The following is an 18,636-nucleotide window of genomic DNA, read 5'->3' as shown; positions in this document are numbered from 1 at the left end:
ATCATGCCTACTTATGCATGTTGTAAGTCCCACAGACAACCAAGAGGGGGGGGTGAATTGGTTTGATTAAAATCTTAACCAAGTTTATGCACTTTTTCTTTAATGAAAATTTACCTTCCTTTTTAGGAATGATCAACCAAGTAGATTAGAAGACAATAGCAATATTGATCAGAGAAGCAAGTTTAGATAAGCAATGAAGATTTTATTAAACAGAAATGTAAAATAGAGAAACAAACCAAGTGTCTACCAAGCTTTACCCAAACTTGAAGACTAAACACTAGGAAGAGCAACTTCTCTTTGATGAACGAAGATCAACTAGATGTACAATGGAGGGAGCACTTCCTCCTTGCCCTAAGCCTCACTTAGTCAAGCTAGGAAGTTTTACAATCACTCAGAAAACCCTCAACAAAGCTACACTAAAGATCCTTTCAACCACAAAAGAAATGCTCAACAGAAATTCACACCACTTTAAAACAAATCTGCTTTGGAGACTATTTTCTGGCTAAAATATCTCACTAGATCTTGTAAACAAAGTGTGCCAAAAGTCCCTACTTCGTTCAGACCAGTTTGATTTTAAAGGGAACCAGAAATGGGCTTCATCAATGCTTCCAACGGATAGAAGGCAGCTGAAGAGTCAACTAGCCGTTGGGGCTGTCGGACGTCCGACGATCAAATCATCGTCCGAACCAATCGTCCGATGGCATCCAAGTTGACGTTCGGACGTCCGATGCGTCTTGATCGTCCGACACCGCAGCGTCCGATCGTAGGCAGAGAGTTGGCAAGTCAGCTTGGAATTTTTCGGACGTCCGATGCGGTTGATGAGCGTCCGATGGCAAGCGTCCGATCCTTCCGGACGTCCGATGCTTCCTCACGAGCGTCCGACAGAGCTTCCTTCTTGATGCTCTTTATCCTTTCGGACGTCCGACAGATTCCTTTCGGCCGTCCGACGTGAGTATCCTGTTTTTGCTTCTTCTTTTGGTTGAAATGCATTTCATGACCTATTCATACCTGATTCTTTGATATGTAAAGACACTTATAATCGAAGAAGGTTAGATACATTTCAAAATACCAAGAATAGCAAAATTGTCATACTTAAAGGACAGTATCTTTGATTGGAACAAAACAATGACTAAATTCATTCATTTTATTCCAATCTTGTTTGCCACATCCAAAGCAACGTAGTCAGGAGATAAACGAACATATGCTTTCTTTGTTCCATCAGACCTGATCAAAGTGTTCACTTTCTTGGTTAGTATAAACATTTCAAATTACTTTGTGATCATCAAAACCAAGAATAACATTCTCCCCCTTTTTGATGATGACAAAACAAAGGTTTGAAAAGAAATTTTATGATTGCAATGAAAACTCCCCCTTTCAAAATAGACAAGAACTCCCCCTGTCTTAGTGAATCACAAAATTTGAAAATTTTGGAAAACTCCCCCTCACAAGGCTGCCCATCCGAGTTAATCAATTAAGCATATCAGCCAATCCAAATTTAAACAATCAATCCAACATATCCTAACATCACCAATCATCAATCATCTCCCCCTTTTTGTCATCACAAACGGGCAACCAAGAGATTGCACAACATGCACTAGCGGCAATATATTCCGCCTCGGTGGTAGACAAAGAGATTGCACATTGTTTCTTGCTAAACCAAGAGACTAAACAATTTCCAAGAAAATGACAAGTTCCACTCGTACTCTTTCTATCCACATGACAACCTCCAAAATCAGCATCCGAATAACCATATAGAGCAAACTCATTAGATCTAGCATACCAAAGACCATAGTCTAATGTACCTTTCAAATACCTAAAAATTCTTTTTACAGCATTCAAATGTGATTCTTTTGGACAAGATTGAAATCTAGCACACAAGCAAACAGCAAACATAATATCAGGTCTACTTGCGGTTAAATAAAGTAGGCTTCCGATCATACCTCTATAATGCTTTTCATCCACATGATTACCTTCTTCATCTTTGTCAAGCTTTGTAGAAGTGCACATTGGAGTTCCAACTTGTTTTGAGTCCTCCATGCCAAACCTTTTCAGCAATTCCTTGGTATATTTTGCTTGATTTATAAAAATTCCCTCAAGAGCTTGATGTATTTGAAGTCCAAGGAAGAAATTTAATTCTCCCATCATACTCATTTCAAATTCATTTTGCATAGTGGTGGAAAACTCCTTACATAGATACTCATTAGTAGCACCGAAAATGATATCATCAACATATATTTGCACAATAAGAAGGTCTTTCAACACATGCTTAGTAAAAAGTGTGGTGTCCACAACACCCCTTTTGAAACCTTTTTCAATCAAGAACCCACTTAATCTTTCATACCAAGCTCTTGGAGCCTGTTTTAAACCATATAAAGCTTTAGATAGTTTAAACACATGACTTGGAAATTTTGTATTTTCAAAACCGGGGGGTTGATCCACATATACTTCTTGATCAATAAAACCATTTAAAAAAGCACTTTTAACATCCATTTGAAACAATTTGAAGCCTTTAAAGCATGCAAATGCAAGAAGCATTCGAATAGATTCTAATCTTGCTACGGGAGCAAATGTTTCATCAAAATCAATTCCTTCTTCTTGTGCATATCCTTTAGCAACTAATCTGGCTTTATTTCTTACAACAACACCTTTATCATCTAACTTATTTCTAAAAATCCACTTTGTGCCAATGATAGGCTGATTTTGAGGTCTATCAACAAGTGTCCAAACTTCATTTCTTTCAAATTGATTAAGTTCCTCTTGCATTGCCAAAATCCAGTTTTCATCCTTTAAAGCATCATTGACATTTTTGGGTTCAAGAAGAGACACTAAAGCAAAATTGTCAATCAATTTTCTAGATGAGGAACGAGTGTTTACCTTCTCGGATGGATCACCAATTATAAGCTCTTTTGGATGATTTTGGCTGAATTTCCAAGCCTTGGGAAGATCTTTGAGTGGATCATCATTTTTGTCTTCATCTTCCTCTTCTTGATCATTATGAACTTCATTTTCCATTTCAGTTGCTGCTGGTTTAGAACTTCCTTCATTTCCAATTGACAGCTTTTCCATTCCTGCTCGAACACCTACATCATCATCCTCACACGGACTTTTGGAATTATCATCATTGGTTTCATCAAATGTTATATGTATAGCTTCTTCAATCACAAGAGTCCTTCTATTAAAACTCTATATCCTCTTTTATTCTCACAATACCCCAAAAATATTCCTTCATCAGATTTTTTATCAAACTTACCAAGATGTTCCTTTAGATTCAAAATAAAACATTTACAACCAAATACTTTGAAATAACCAACTGTAGGTTTCTTATCAAAAATCAGCTCATAAGGAGTTTTCTTTAAGATAGGTCTCAAGAGAATTCTATTCATCACATAACATGCAGTGTTTACCGCTTCAGCCCAAAGATATTTAGGCAACCTACATTCATTTAACATAGTTCTAGCAGCCTCTTGGAGAGTCCTGTTTTTCCTTTCTACAACACCATTTTGCTGTGGAGTTCTTGCAATAGAAAACTCATGAGTTATGCCATTATGATCACAAAATTCTGGAAAACCACAATACTTGAATTCTGTTCCATTATCACTTCAAATTCTAACAATTTTTAATCCAAACAGATTTTGCACTTTAGCAAACAATGAAGTGAAATTCTTGAATGCATCATCCTTATGAGCAAGAAATATTACCCAAGTGTATCTAGAATAATCATCTACAATCACAAAACAGTACTTCTTACCACCCAAGCTAGAGATTTGAGTAGGGCCAAATAAGTCAAGATGCAAGAGTTCTAAAGGTTTGGAAGTAGATACACACTTCTTTGGTTTAAAAGAAACTTTTGTTTGCTTTCCAAATTGACATGCATCACATATTTTATCCTTTTCAAAACTGATTTTTGGCAAGCCTCTAACTAGCTCCTTTTTCGAAATTTCCTTTAGTAACTCCATGTTAAAATGACAAAGTCTTCTATGCCACAACCAAGGATCTTCATTTGAAGCTTTAAGACATTTTAAGCTAGAAGAATCAATTTTATCAAGAATCACAATATATATGTCGTTGAACCTCTTACCTTTGAACACAACATTGTATTTGGAATCAAGCACAATGCATTCATGCTTTCTAAACAATACATTCAAGTCTTTATCACACAATTGACTGACACTAAGCAAATTATAACTCAAGTTATCAACTAAGAGCACATTATGAACAAAAGTTTCACCATCCTTACCAACATCACCTATTCCAATTGTTTTAGCTTTCACATCATCACCAAATGTCACTTTTCCACTTGATCTTGATTTCAGCTTTATGAACAAAGCGGGATCACCGGTCATATGCCTTGAACAACCGCTATCAATGAACCATTTGGACTTGTGTGAGCATATTTCCTGAAAAGAGAAAGTGTTTGGTACCCATTTTAATTTTTGGGTCCATAATAGTTAGCATTATATCTAACTAACCACATGCATTTCATCCCTTTGTTCAGATTTCTTTTCACATAGCAATCACTTTTCAAATGCCCTCTTTGACAACAAAAACCACACATAATGGAAGAGTCCTTAACATGTACTGGTTTGACATATCTTAATCCACCTTTTCTATATGTTGTGAAACCATGTGCATTTTTGTTGTGTGCAAATGTTCTTTGAAAAATAGTAGGATGTGTAGGTGGCATGTTCCTTTTGATAAACTCCTGCTTCCTTGCTTTCAAAGTCTCATCCAAGTTGTCCATTCTCCTTTTTAAATCACCATGTCTTTCGTTCAGCATTTTACAAATATTTGTCTTTCTATCAAGCTCATTCTGAACATCAAATCCGGCTCTTACAAGACATTCATTGTCAGTTTTTAGTTGTTTATTTTGTTGAAGGAGACATGCATTTTCATGAATGAGAAAAGCAATTTTCTGTTTTAGCTGTTTGTTCTTATCATAAGATTCCTTCAAAGCATTATGCAGTTTTTCAACAAAGGATTCAAGATCATCATCTTCTTCATCATCACTTTCAGATTGAGAGTGTATGGAAGTTACCTCATTATCTCCAATAGCCATGAAGGCCATTTGAGCTGATTTTTCCTCTTCTTCAACTTCCCCTTCAGAGTTGCATTCATTCCAAGTAATCTGGAAGTTGTTGAATCTTGGCTTTCGATCAGCTTTTCCATCTTTCATTTTCTTCATGGGGCATTCGTTTGCATAGTGTCCAGGCTGTCCACATTCATAGCATTTGTCCACTTGCTTCTTGTTGAATTCTTGTTTTCCTTTGTTCCTTGCATTTGATGAATAATTTTGGAATTGATTGTTAGGTCCTCCCTTTCTGAACTTTCTTTTATTCAAGATTCTTTTGAAGCCTCTTGTGATGAGAGCAAGATCATTATCATCACCATCCGAATCTTCATCATCCAAGTGAGCTGGATCATCTTCACTTTGAGTAGTCTTTAGAGCAATATTTCTTTTTGCTCTAGCATCCTCTTCCTCCTGCACTTTAGATTTCAGTTTTAACTCATAAGAGGTTAGTGAGTTAATGATAGATTCAATAGGCACAGAACTTAAATCCTTAGCCTCCTCTATTGCAGTCACTTTATTTTCCCATTCTTTGCCCAATGCATTGAGAATTTTTCTGTTCTTCTCTCCCAAGGTGTACTCTTTGCCCAACACCTCGAGATCTTTGATCAAGTCAGTGAACCTGCAAAACATTTTGTCAATATCCTCAAGAGGTTCAATCTTAAAAGATTCATACTTTGTGACCAAGATGGCCTTTCTCTGTTCTCTCACATTGTCACCACTCTCATGGATTTCTCTTAACTTATCCCACATTTCTTTGGCTGATTTACAGCCTTTCACTCTAATTGATTCATTTGAATCTAAGGCACTATAAAGAACATTCATGGCCTTGGCATTCAATGTGAGGTTAGTCCTGTCTTGAGCATTCATTTCAGCTCTCATTTTTGGCCGAAGCAGCCCTGTATCTGCATCAAGAAAGTTAGCTTCATGCGGTCCTTCACTCACAATAAACCATAGTTCAATATCAATAGATTGTAAAAAGATAATCATCCGTTCTTTCCAGCTAACATAGTTAGAGCCACTGAACATGGGAGGCCTAGTAACAGATTGCCCCTCAACAAACATAGCATGACTGGTTGTCATCTTTACTCCAAGCCGTTAGAGCTTAATCTCAAGGAGACCAAGCTCTGATACCAATTGTAAGTCCCACAGACAACCAAGAGGGGGGGGTGAATTGGTTTGATTAAAATCTTAACCAAGTTTATGCACTTTTTCTTTAATGAAAATTTACCTTCCTTTTTAGTAATGATCAACCAAGTAGATTAGAAGACAATAGCAATATTGATCAGAGAAGCAAGTTTAGATAAGCAATGAAGATTTTATTAAACAGAAATGTAAAATAGAGAAACAAACCAAGTGTCTACCAAGCTTTACCCAAACTTGAAGACTAAACACTAGGAAGAGCAACTTCTCTTTGATGAACGAAGATCAACTAGATGTACAATGGAGGGAGCACTTCCTTCTTGCCCTAAGCCTCACTTAGTCAAGCTAGGAAGTTTTACAATCACTCAGAAAACCCTCAACAAAGCTACACTAAAGATCCTTTCAACCACAAAAGAAATGCTCAACAGAAATTCACACCACTTTAAAACAAATCTGCTTTGGAGACTATTTTCTGGCTAAAATATCTCACTAGATCTTGTAAACAAAGTGTGCCAAAAGTCCCTACTTCGTTCAGACCAGTTTGATTTTAAAGGGAACCAGAAATGGGCTTCATCAATGCTTCCAACGGATAGAAGGCAGCTGAAGAGTCAACTAGCCGTTGGGGCTGTCGGACGTCCGACGATCAAATCATCGTCCGAACCAATCGTCCGATGGCATCCAAGTTGACGTTCGGACGTCCGATGCGTCTTGATCGTCCGACACCGCAGCGTCCGATCGTAGGCAGAGAGTTGGCAAGTCAGCTTGGAATTTTTCGGACGTCCGATGCGGTTGATGAGCGTCCGATGGCAAGCGTCCGATCCTTCCGGACGTCCGATGCTTCCTCACGAGCGTCCGACAGAGCTTCCTTCTTGATGCTCTTTATCCTTTCGGACGTCCGACAGATTCCTTTCGGCCGTCCGACGTGAGTATCCTGTTTTTGCTTCTTCTTTTGGTTGAAATGCATTTCATGACCTATTCATACCTGATTCTTTGATATGTAAAGACACTTATAATCGAAGAAGGTTAGATACATTTCAAAATACCAAGAATAGCAAAATTGTCATACTTAAAGGACAGTATCTTTGATTGGAACAAAACAATGACTAAATTCATTCATTTTATTCCAATCTTGTTTGCCACATCCAAAGCAACGTAGTCAGGAGATAAACGAACATATGCTTTCTTTGTTCCATCAGACCTGATCAAAGTGTTCACTTTCTTGGTTAGTATAAACATTTCAAATTACTTTGTGATCATCAAAACCAAGAATAACACATGTGAAACCCTATTGGGGTTGTGTTTAGCATTGTTTGGTGACTCGTTCTCGAGTCTCATTGTATGTGTTCCATGTTCTAGGGCTTGAAGGTAGTGCTCGACGGTTTGGTGATCGTGGTACATGAAATACCACTTACTTGCTTGGTGAGTATACTACTCACTTGATGGATTACTATGTGGCTTGTTAAATGTTATGTGATGCCTTAATGGCTTACTTGGATATTGAAATTGATCAAGGTGAGGGTGTACTTGACCGCCCTCACCTCCTTTGATATTGTCACTGATTGGTTACCGTCTTATTGCATTACTGAACTTGATATATTGGTTAGTGAATTCCATTTCATGGAAACTGAATTGATGTCGTTTGGACGATGTCCAACGGCCATAATGCATTACTGAGCTCAACCCCGTTTGGTAGTCAATTGGATCGAGCCGGCGAGGGCTTGGTCGTGAAGATTGAATTGCCACGGGGACTGTACTGGGGAACCTTGTGGTAATGAGACCCTTGGTTCCGGTAAACTCGAGTATTACCAAAAGCTACTGAAATGGAGTGCGGGCCCGGTTGGGGTATGTTGGGTGGAAGGAATGGATGTAAAGAGTTGTCTACGGTTTGGTATGTTAACATTGACGGAGAGTCAATGAGGTTGGTTCAAGATTGCAAGCGTGGAAATGGGCTCTTGAGAGCCGACCGTATCCTTTTACCGTTTTGCTTCATTGCTTATTTGCGCACTTTAAATGAAAGTTCATTCTTATATGACTTTGATTGCTTATTGGGTGGTATACCACTGGGCTTTAGCTCATTCCGTGTTATTTGTTTTCCTTACAGGGTGATAATTACTTTTGAGAATGGATTGGATAGTCAATTGCCGAATTGAGCATGTAAATGTCTTTTGTATTGCTCTTGAAGTGAAACCCTAATGTATAACGGGTTCATTTCCTTTTGATAGGCAATTCGAATGTGTACTTCCTTAGTGAATGGTTATGGCTTGCCGTTGTGGCTTGTATATGGCTAATGCTATGTTGTATATGTATTTCGATGCTTGGTTGGGTTTCGGACGGGTCGGTTACTATTCATGGCCGACTCTGGAGTTCGTTTCTTTTATTTTTGGGATATGTTGCCCATTTGCCTTGTTGCGCGCGTTATAAGTTTCAAAACGTGATAGATCGCTTTATACTGTACCGTTAGTCCTGGCGAGAGCTGGGCAGGCAGTCCGCTAACCCCTTTGGTTCGCCTTAGGGGAAGGTGGGGCTGTCACAAACACCCTACTACACCTAATGATGTTTATGTTATGCTTAGAAGTAGCTTGAGTGATGGTATATGTGATTTATTTCTTGGTTTGAAGTGATTTGGTTGAGTTTTTTATTTTTTGAGGAATTTTCTGGTTTCATATGATCTTGATGGTGTGGTTGTTTTTGATGGTTGGTAATAAGGGGCTTTGACTCTAGTGGGTGTGAATTGTTGATAAATGCAATCAATTTTGGGTTTGGAATGAAATGTGAAATGTTAGGGTTCATGAACCCCTAATCTGTCCGAAATTTTAGGTCATAGATAGAGGCCGAATTGGACTTTTCTCAAAACATGAAAGTTGTAGGTATTGATGAGTATGAAGTGCCTGCAAAATTTCAGGGCATTTAGAGTAGTATAGAGTGAGTTATGCCATTTTTACTGTTGCTGTTTTTGGTGAACAGAATGTCCGAACTGCGATAGTAATTGCCTGTTTTGACTGGAATTGGTTTGGATTTTGTTGTTGGGGTCTTCTGATGAAATGTAGCTTGATGTCTTATCTTTCATATTCCTTTAGAATCAATGCATTGGGACCTGTGTAGGTTTGGGAACCTGCAATTACGGTTCTGGCTTGGTTTTCTGCATTTTTGACCTAGTTATGCTAGGATTTGGACTGAGAGGCCTTCTTCATTGTTGTATCCCTGTTTCATAGCTTCGAAACGGTGGGTCTTACACCCCCATCCGATAACCGTAGTGAATTTGATGCCATTACCGCATAATAAGGGCAAAACAGTTTTTCTATTCGGGGCCAAGGCTAGTGCTACTTCTAATTTCTGGTTTGCTTATGATTCTTGTTTATGTATATGAAACCCTATTGGGTTGTGATTAGTGTTGATTCATGACTCGTTATCGAGTCTTATGGTAATTGTTTACTCGTTCTAGGGCGTGACGGTGGTTCACGACATTCTCCTGACGGAAGTGCATGAAATAGCACTGAATTGATTGGTGAGTATACTACTCACTTAAATGTTACAATGTGGCTTTGGTATATGGGAATTTGATGCCTTGACGGCTAATATGGCTAATGAAAATGATTGAGGTGAGGGTGTACTTGACCGCCCTCACCCCCTTGTGATTCCATTCAGGACTGTTTACCGTTTTACTGAAATACTGCACTTGCTATATGAGATATTGAATTCCATTCATGGAAAACTGATTTGGTGTCGTTTGGACGAATGTCCAACGGCCTTACTGTATTACTGAGCTCAACCCCGTAGGTAGTCAATTGGATCGAGCCGGCGAGGGCTTGGTCGTGAATATTGACGTGCCACGGGGACTGTACTGGGGAATCTTGTAGTAATGAGACTCTTGGTTCCGGGATACTCGAGTATTACCAAAATGACTGATTGGAGTGCGGGCCCGGTTGGGGTATGTTTGGTGGAAGGAATGGAGTGAAGTGAGGTCTACGGTCGGGTATTCTTAAACATTGACGGAGGGTCAATGAGATTGGATCAAGAATGTAAGCGTGGAAATGGGCTCTTGAGAGCCATCCGTATCCTTTTACCGACTTGTTTTAATTCTTAATTGTGTACTCGAAATGAAAGATTATGCTTATATGATCCTTGTGCTTATGTGGTAGTAACTCACTGGGCTTAAGCTCATTCCGTTCCATTTGTTTTCCTTACAGGAAAATGACCACTTTTGGAAAGGTTACACTTGTTGGTTGTCAAGTTGAGCTCATGTAAATGCATCTTTTGGATAGCTCTTCGAATGAAACCCTAATGTGTATTGGGTTCACTTTCTTTTGATAGGCAAACCGAACATGTATATTCGTAGTGAATGATTTTTGATATGCCGTTTTGGCTTGAAAATGTTACATTTCAATGTGTGTATGTTTGGTTGATATTTGGTTGAATTTTGGATCAACTCGTATTTCAAACGGCGAAAGAAAAATTTTGGATACTCTCGGCCTAGTATCTGGATTCTGACGTGTCCAGCACTATTCATCTTCGGCTTCGAATTTCGTTTTTATTTATTTTGTGATTTTGACATATTTGCGCACGTTGGTATGTTCCGGAACGTAATAGATCGACGTAAACTGATCCGTTAGTCCTGGCGAGAGCTGGGCAGGCAGTCCGCTAACCCCTTTGGTTCGCCTTAGGGGAAAGTGGGGCTGTTACATACTGGTGTACTCTAAGACTCTGGAGAACCATGAGAAACATTTGAGAATTGTTTTACAAACGTTAAGGGAACATCAGTTGTATGGTAAATTTAGCAAATGTGAGTTCTGGTTGAAGAAAGAAACTTTCTTAGGTCATATAATTTCCAAGGACGGAATTAAGGTGGATCCAGCCAAAGTTGAAGCAGTTGCAAAGTGGAAGCAACCGGAAAACCCTACTGAAGTTTGAAGTTTTATAGGATTAGCAGGGTATTATCGGAGCCGTAAGTATGAAGAGAATTTTTAGAAGTTAAAGAGACGATTGATGAGAGCACCTGCATTAGCTTTACCTAATAGAAAGGATAGCTTTGTAGTTTATACAAATGCTTCCAAAGAAGGTTTGGGGTGTGTATTGATGCAGTATGGCAAGGTGAGTGCGTATGCCTCTAGGAAATTAAAGTCACACGAGAGAAACTGCCCAACTCATGATTTGGAGTTAGCGGTTGTAGTATTTGTATTGAAAAAGTGGAGACATTACCTATATAAAGTGACATTTGAGGTTTTTACGGACCATAAAAGTCTTATGTATTTGTTTTCCCAAAAAGAGCTGAATTTGAGACAACAAAGATGGATGGAATTTTTCGAGGATTATGATTGCACGATAAAGTATCATCCAGGAAAAGCCAATGTAGTGGCTGATGTTTTAAGTCGTCAAGTGCAAGTGGTAGGATTGATGTGCGAACCCGAAAATTTTCTTATTTTCTAGGCTTTTATCTTATTTACTTGCACGCCTTTTCTATATTTACTTTATTAGGAAAATTTTCTAGATAATTTTTATGCGTAAATATAGTTTTAAAATCATTTTTCTAGTATAAGTTAGTTCATGAGAAATTAAGAGTGTATACCGGACGTGGGACCCGCTAGTGGGGTCAGTCCGGTAAAATTCGGCCGATTAGGATAAGTTTTGTATACAGGGATTAATTTACAAGGTGTTAAGAGATAATTAGGGGTTACTTAAATGGATTGGTGTTAGGAGAGACAAAAGGATGAGATCAAGCATAGGAATGGACAAGTGTCATGTAACCATTGGAGGATGGATTTGACTTACTATTCATCACCTTTACTAAATACCAAAAATTGACCAAAATCATCTTCATTTTTCAAGCTTCTTGGCCGAAACTCCTAGAGAGAAAAGAGAGGAGAAGCCTTCAACTTTCTTCTTCCCAAGCTTGCTCAATCTTCAAATCTAACCGATAAAACTCCAACTTTCTCCATAAAAATCATTTGTAAGGTAGGATTAAGGTATTAGTGGAGTGGTTTGGAAAGAGGAGGTGCTAAGTTGCTTATTTTCTTGAGGTTGCAAGGTGAGTAGCTACGGAATTCTTTCTTTGTTCTTGATGATGTTAAATTAGTGACTTGTGATAGTTAACGAAGTGATTTTGTGAAAGATTTCATGACTTTTGGTAAAGATTGATGACTTTTTATTTTTATTCATGATTTTTCTGATTTTATAGGATTAATGTTGGTTGGCCATGGATGATGGCTTGGTATGGTCTAAATGGTACTTTGGTGTGTTAATTGTAGTTAGTTGCAGAAAATTTCCGCTTTGTACGGAGAATTTCAGCTTTAGGGTTTTAATTTGACAATGATTGGGGGTAGTTTTGGAGCTACCAATTGGTTGTATCTTAAGGGTGTTTCATAGACTATGATTGGCATGTGCAATGGTGATTGTTTGTTATGAAATTTGGGGGTTGATGGTTGCATGGTAAAGTACGGAAATCTAGGGGAAGTGCTGCTGAAATTTTCGCAGGACCCTTGAGCAGTCTTGGGGAACCTACTATATCTTGATATAGAAAAATCAGAATTGAGTTCCGTTTGATGCGTTTTAAAATAGATTCATAGGGCTATAAACCGTGTAAATTTCATACCCTGTTTCTGTCTATACAATTTATGGTGATTTTTCAAAAATTGACTGAAATTTTGTACCTGTTCTGTCTTTCACTGGATAAGCAGCAACTTGAGGCTTGAATTTGACTGACTTGCGTTCTGAATCTTACCATGGTGTTTTATGGAAAGTTGTAGCTCTTTCAAATGTATTTTCCAACGGTATAACTTTTATCAATTCTGGACTTACAAAACTTGAGATATGATTGTTCATATAGGGTTGCGCAAAACTGGAAAATCCAGTTTTCCTAGTATTGCTCTTACTTTCATTTTCTACTTCAAATTTGGAGTTGGCCAATCATTGTAGGTAGGGTTTTGAGGTTGTTCATGCCTTTAAGACCAATTGTTACATTTTCACTCCGAAGTCGCCTCTTTGCTCTGCATTACTGGTTCATTTGAATAGGCATATGACTCGTAACCGAGTCTTACTTGCGAATTTCATTTACTAGGTTTTCGAGTCAAGTCTTAAGTGTTTGCCCTTGCTTGTTCTAGGAGGTGCCGGCGAGTAAAGCCACACTTGGGAAGGAAACTTTTGAAATTATCCTTGTTGGAATTGGTGAGTGTACCACTTCCCTGGATTGTTGTTTAATTGGTTTCTCTATACTTGAAATTTGTGACATGGATAACTGTGAACTCTGTTATTTTGAATGAGACGAGGGTGTACTTTATCACACTCGTTCTCTTGCCTGTGCTGTATAAACTGAACACTATTACTTGTACTTGTTATGAACTTGAACCTGTTACTTGCGCTTGTTATGATGTCGTTTGGAAGTGAATCCAGCGACTTTCCTGTTAAACCTGAGCTCAATTTCATGGGGAGTTAATTAAATCGAGCCATGCAAGGGCTTGGTCGAGGAAATTGACAATCCATGGGTACCTGTTCTTATGGAATCTTTGAGTATTGAGACTCTTGATTCCGGTATACTCGAGTATTACCATTCCTGTTCCTGTTTGGCGTTCGGGCCCGGTAAGGGGTATGTTTGGTGAACGGAATTTTGGCGTAAGAGGGGTCTACGGACATGAGTGTTTCAGTAAACGTTGACGGAGGGTCAACGAGGCTGGATCAAGTATTGCAACGGGGATTTGGCTCCTGAGAGCCAGCTGTATCCTTTAAATTGTAGTGTTCGTTCATTTCTCCTACTTGATGTGTATATGTGCCCTAAAAGTATTTTTTCATGATTTCCACTGTTATACTTTTGGTACCTCATTGAGCTTCTAGCTCACCCCGTTCCGTTATCCTTGTTTTCCTTATAGGGAACCACTTTTGGAACTGTGATTTTGAAGCATGAGTTGAGCTAGTTTAGATATTTTGTATAGCTCCTCAATGGTTGGAAACCCTAATTGTACTTGGATTCAAATGTTCCCTTTTGATTTGTAAAAATACGAATGTGGTTTATAAAATCGTGTACTCATGTTCATGTGTTATGTTTGGTTTGTATATGCCCATTCCAAGGATTATATGAAATTACTTGTATTCGATTAGGTCCCGGTCGGATGGTGACGTGGCAGGCACTATTCACTTTTCGTGTCGATTTTCGTTTTCTGTTTCCTGATTTTTACTTTGTTTACGCGCGCTACTGTATTCCGACACGTTCTGAGTTGTGTATAACCGTCTCAGTAGTCCTAGCGAGAGCTGGGCAGGCGGTCCGCCGAACCCTTTAGTTCGCCTTAGGGGGAGGTGGGGCTGTCACAGGTGGTATCAGAGTTGCTTCGCGTGGTCTCTGTGCATAGTGAGCTTGTGGCCAAGTGGTGTTATGGTCCTGATTACGTGAATGTGTACAAATGTCTAAGTGCTATTTTGAGCATAAGCTTTGGATTGTAAAATGTTATAGGTTTTAAACCTTTATCATGGTACTTGGAGATAATAGATCTGTAGGTCAGGTAAGAATCTCGATTGTAGATGAATTACCCTTGTGAATGGCCAGCCCGAGTTGTGAATTATCTTATTTTGGGATTCTTGTACCCGACTACTAAATAGATGAGAGCCTAGGTTAGAAATGACTTGGGCGAACTAGAAATTTGATTCTATGGAACGTCATGTGATGTGTTAGGGCATCATTAAGGATGATTAACCCTGCCTAAGATATAAATTGTGTTATTCTTGTAGATTATGGCTAGAGCCCTAGAGGGGGAAAGCTTTTAACTGGTTGCTCTTGTACCATTGGCTTAGTTAGAATCACGAAGGATGTTTCCTTTTGCTTATATCAGATTGACTGTTACTGTGTAATTTGTCTGCTAAAGATGTGCTATACGTATATTGCCTACTTTTATCACTTGTACCTGCATACTTTGGTTTTAATACTGTATTCGCGGTTCAACCCTAGACTGATTAAGCCAAATGGAGAGTACTCGTAGTGGACGAGGCCGGGGGCGTGAAACCTCAAATGAAGGAGGAAATCGCGAACCAATGCCTGGACCTAATCCCGAACCTGGAGTAGACCCTAATGTTCAGGTAGCTGCCGCTATCCAACGTATGATCGACCTTTTGGCTCACGTAGTAGAACATCAAGGCCAAAATCATATTCATCAACCGGAAATTCCTGGTAATCACAAAGAGGGTCAGGATAGAGCCCTCAAACGATTTCAGAAGTTCTCGCCACCGAAATTCCTTGGAGGACCAGACCCTGACGTAGCCGAGAGGTGGCTAGAGAAGATTATTGATATTTTTGCCGCGCTACACTATACCGAGGAGCGACAGGTGACATTTGCCATCTTCCAACTGGAGGGAGTGGCCCGTTCTTGGTGGAATATCATAAAATTGAAATGGGAAAGAGAACAAACCCCAAGGACATGGGTGAATTTCATGAGAGAATTCAATACGAAGTATTTTCCACCTCTGATCCAGGAAAAGAAAGAAGATGAGTTTATTAGACTTCGGCAGGGAACTCAAACTGTCGCCGAATATGAGAGCCAGTTCACCAGATTGTCTAAGTTCGCTCCCGAACTAATCGTGACTGAGCAAAGGAGAATATGTGATGTGAAACCCCGATCTAGACAACCAAAACACCATGGTTTAGGCAGCGGAAATTTGACCCAACTAATCCCTAGAAGTCACGAACAATTTTGCTATTATCTCAACCCGTAACTACTCGAATTAACGAACCAAATTGGAGGTAGTAGAACGCCACAATCAAGGAGATACTCGATTGATAAGTTCGGGTGAATAACTTGAGAAGATTCTCAAGTATTCAAAGGCAACTCTCTTGCCAAAGAGAAAATGAAAACTCACTAATTGTATTTAATAGTCAAAAACTGATCCCAAACAAAGAGGAAGTGGGGCTATTTATAGCCCTTACAAGCATTAACCCTAATCCAAAAGTTGACCAAACTACCCTACATACTTAAGAAAGATTTTGGGCCTTACTTAATAACAAATGGGCCGCAATTAAACTATCTTAATTACCTAGACTTTTTAAAACGAGAAATAACCAAAATCAACGAGGAAAATCAAATAATCCTACTAAACTCAAGCATTCGTGCAATCAACTAGTCTTCACTTGAATCTTCCAATTCCCCATGTGCTTGAATGGGCCTTGGTCTTTATATTCTCATCATTCCCCTCCTCTTAAAAGCAATTTACCCACAAATTGAAGCACGAATGGTGACAATACGAGTTACATGCCTTTGACTCAATCTTGTTATGATGGCTACAGATGGCATCCAATGCAAAACCCATGTGCTAAGTTGGAAAATAACCCTCGTCGAACCTTGAATCTCACAAACCATCTTCAATGTATGCTCAACTTTATTGTTTGTGGTCATGAGGTAAGGGTCCTCAAAGTGGTATGAAGTGTATCCCGTGAAATCGAACTCCGGCTCGAACACACTTGCAAGGCACCAAGGCGGATTTGGTGATGTTGGAGCTGCATGTGGACTAAGAGCAAGACGAAAATCATAATGGTCATTGAGGTACTTGTTCTTTAAACGAACCCTTGGTACACAACCATCCCTAAAATATGGAGTGTTTCCTTCAAGATGAGCTCGAATCAACTCCCCTTTGGTGTGGACTGATTTGAGTTGACATTGTTCCATGAATGGATACCAAGGGGGTTTAACTCTTGGAGTACCAACTCCATGGAGGCTTGCAACGTCTACAATTGATTTTGGAATGGAACACACCAAGATCAGCTCAACTTGCCTTTGCTTGATCTGTATAAAAGAAGAAACACTAAACAAAGCAAAGGTAAGTTTGTTAAGAAAATAATAGGCCTTCACCGGGTTGCTCAAGATCAGCCCACTTTCTCTTCTTTCTTCCTTTTTACCACCAATCTCATTAGATTTTTCCATCTCTTTTCCTAGTTCAACAGCTGACCCTTTTATCTCATTACTTTCAACTTCCTCGGGTTTTACCTCTGCAGGCACAATTCCCTCATCTAGCTTTTTCTCCATTCTATAACGCTCAAACTCACTTTTCATGCATGCTAGATCAATACAAAGTTGGTCATAAGTAAGTGATACAAGTGCAAGACGACGACTATTAAATAAGAAGGAATACTTATTAGTATGTCCATCAATTTTAACTTCTCGCCTCGACATCCATGCTTTGCCCAACAACACATGTGTCACTTGAATTGGGACTACATCACACAACACCTCATCCACATATTTGCCGATTTGAATAGGTACAAGTGTGTGCTTAGTAACCCAAACATCCCCATGAGTGCTCGTCAACTTGTACGGTTGAAGATGATCAATGGTTGGAAGACTTAATTTCTCAACCATGATAGCACTTGCAAGATTGACTTCACAACTACCATCAATGGCCAAGCTACAAATTTTATCTTTGACACCGCAACGAGTATAAAACCAACCAAGCAACTGAGATTTGACGAGGTCCAATTGCTCATCTACACCACGTAATGCCACTTCTTTGACTCCCTTAGGATCAGGAAGACAATGTTGTGGGCTAGCTTTTATGCATCTTATACTCGCCATGACGTATGAGGGAACCTGCAAAAAGTTAGCAACGAAACCGAAGATATTGCCTTTCACGCTCCCTTACGTGTATCCACTCGCACTCGTGTATATGGATGTCACTCTAATGGACTTACCAAATACCTTTACCTGTTGGGTTAGGTAGTTGAGAAATGCTGCTCAAGTCCAACAACCGTTACCAACCTTTCCACAAGTGGAATCACAAGAATGTAGGAGAAAATGTAGGAAAGTGTTCCTAGAATCTAGGAAGAGAATATAGGAGAGTTTCCTAAACTGGATGAGAGAATATAGGAAAGGTCCTAAAAATGGATGAGAGAATTTTAGGAGAGTTTCCTAAAAAATGGATGAGAGAATTTAGGAAAGTTTCCAAAAAAATGGATGAGAGAGTTTAGGAAAATTTCCTAAAAATGGATGAGAGAATATAGGAAAGTTTCCAAAAAATGGATGAGAGAGTTTAGGAAAGTTTCCTAAAAAGGTAGGAGAGAGAGTGTCCAAGTGAGTACAAAGAGTTATCCAAGTGTTTTACTTAGTTTCCTAATTGATTTTGGAAACAAGTTTGTTTTTGGAAACCTTTTGAAAATCCTCTTCCTCTTGAACAACTTTTGGTAACCTTCTTGAAACAACTTTTGGTAACTTCCAAATTCTACTCCAAGAAAGATTGCACAAATCAGATTTGGTTCTCTATTCAAAACAATTCGGTTGCCCCTTTCTTTCCTTTCCTTTTTTTTTCTCTTGCCAACCAATTCCTCTTTTCTTTCTTCTTTTCTTCTTTTTTTTTTGTCTTTTTTTTTTTTTGGCTACAACTATCAACCACGACACAAAACAAGGAAGTCCACAAATAATAACAACCAAGAACTCCAAGATCTTTCAAGAACGTTCAAGGAAGTTGTC

This window comes from Coffea arabica, chromosome 6e, assembly GCF_036785885.1.
Source record: "Coffea arabica cultivar ET-39 chromosome 6e, Coffea Arabica ET-39 HiFi, whole genome shotgun sequence".
NCBI classification, from domain to species: Eukaryota; Viridiplantae; Streptophyta; class Magnoliopsida; order Gentianales; family Rubiaceae; genus Coffea; species Coffea arabica.
Note: the sequence above shows the minus strand (reverse complement) of the source record.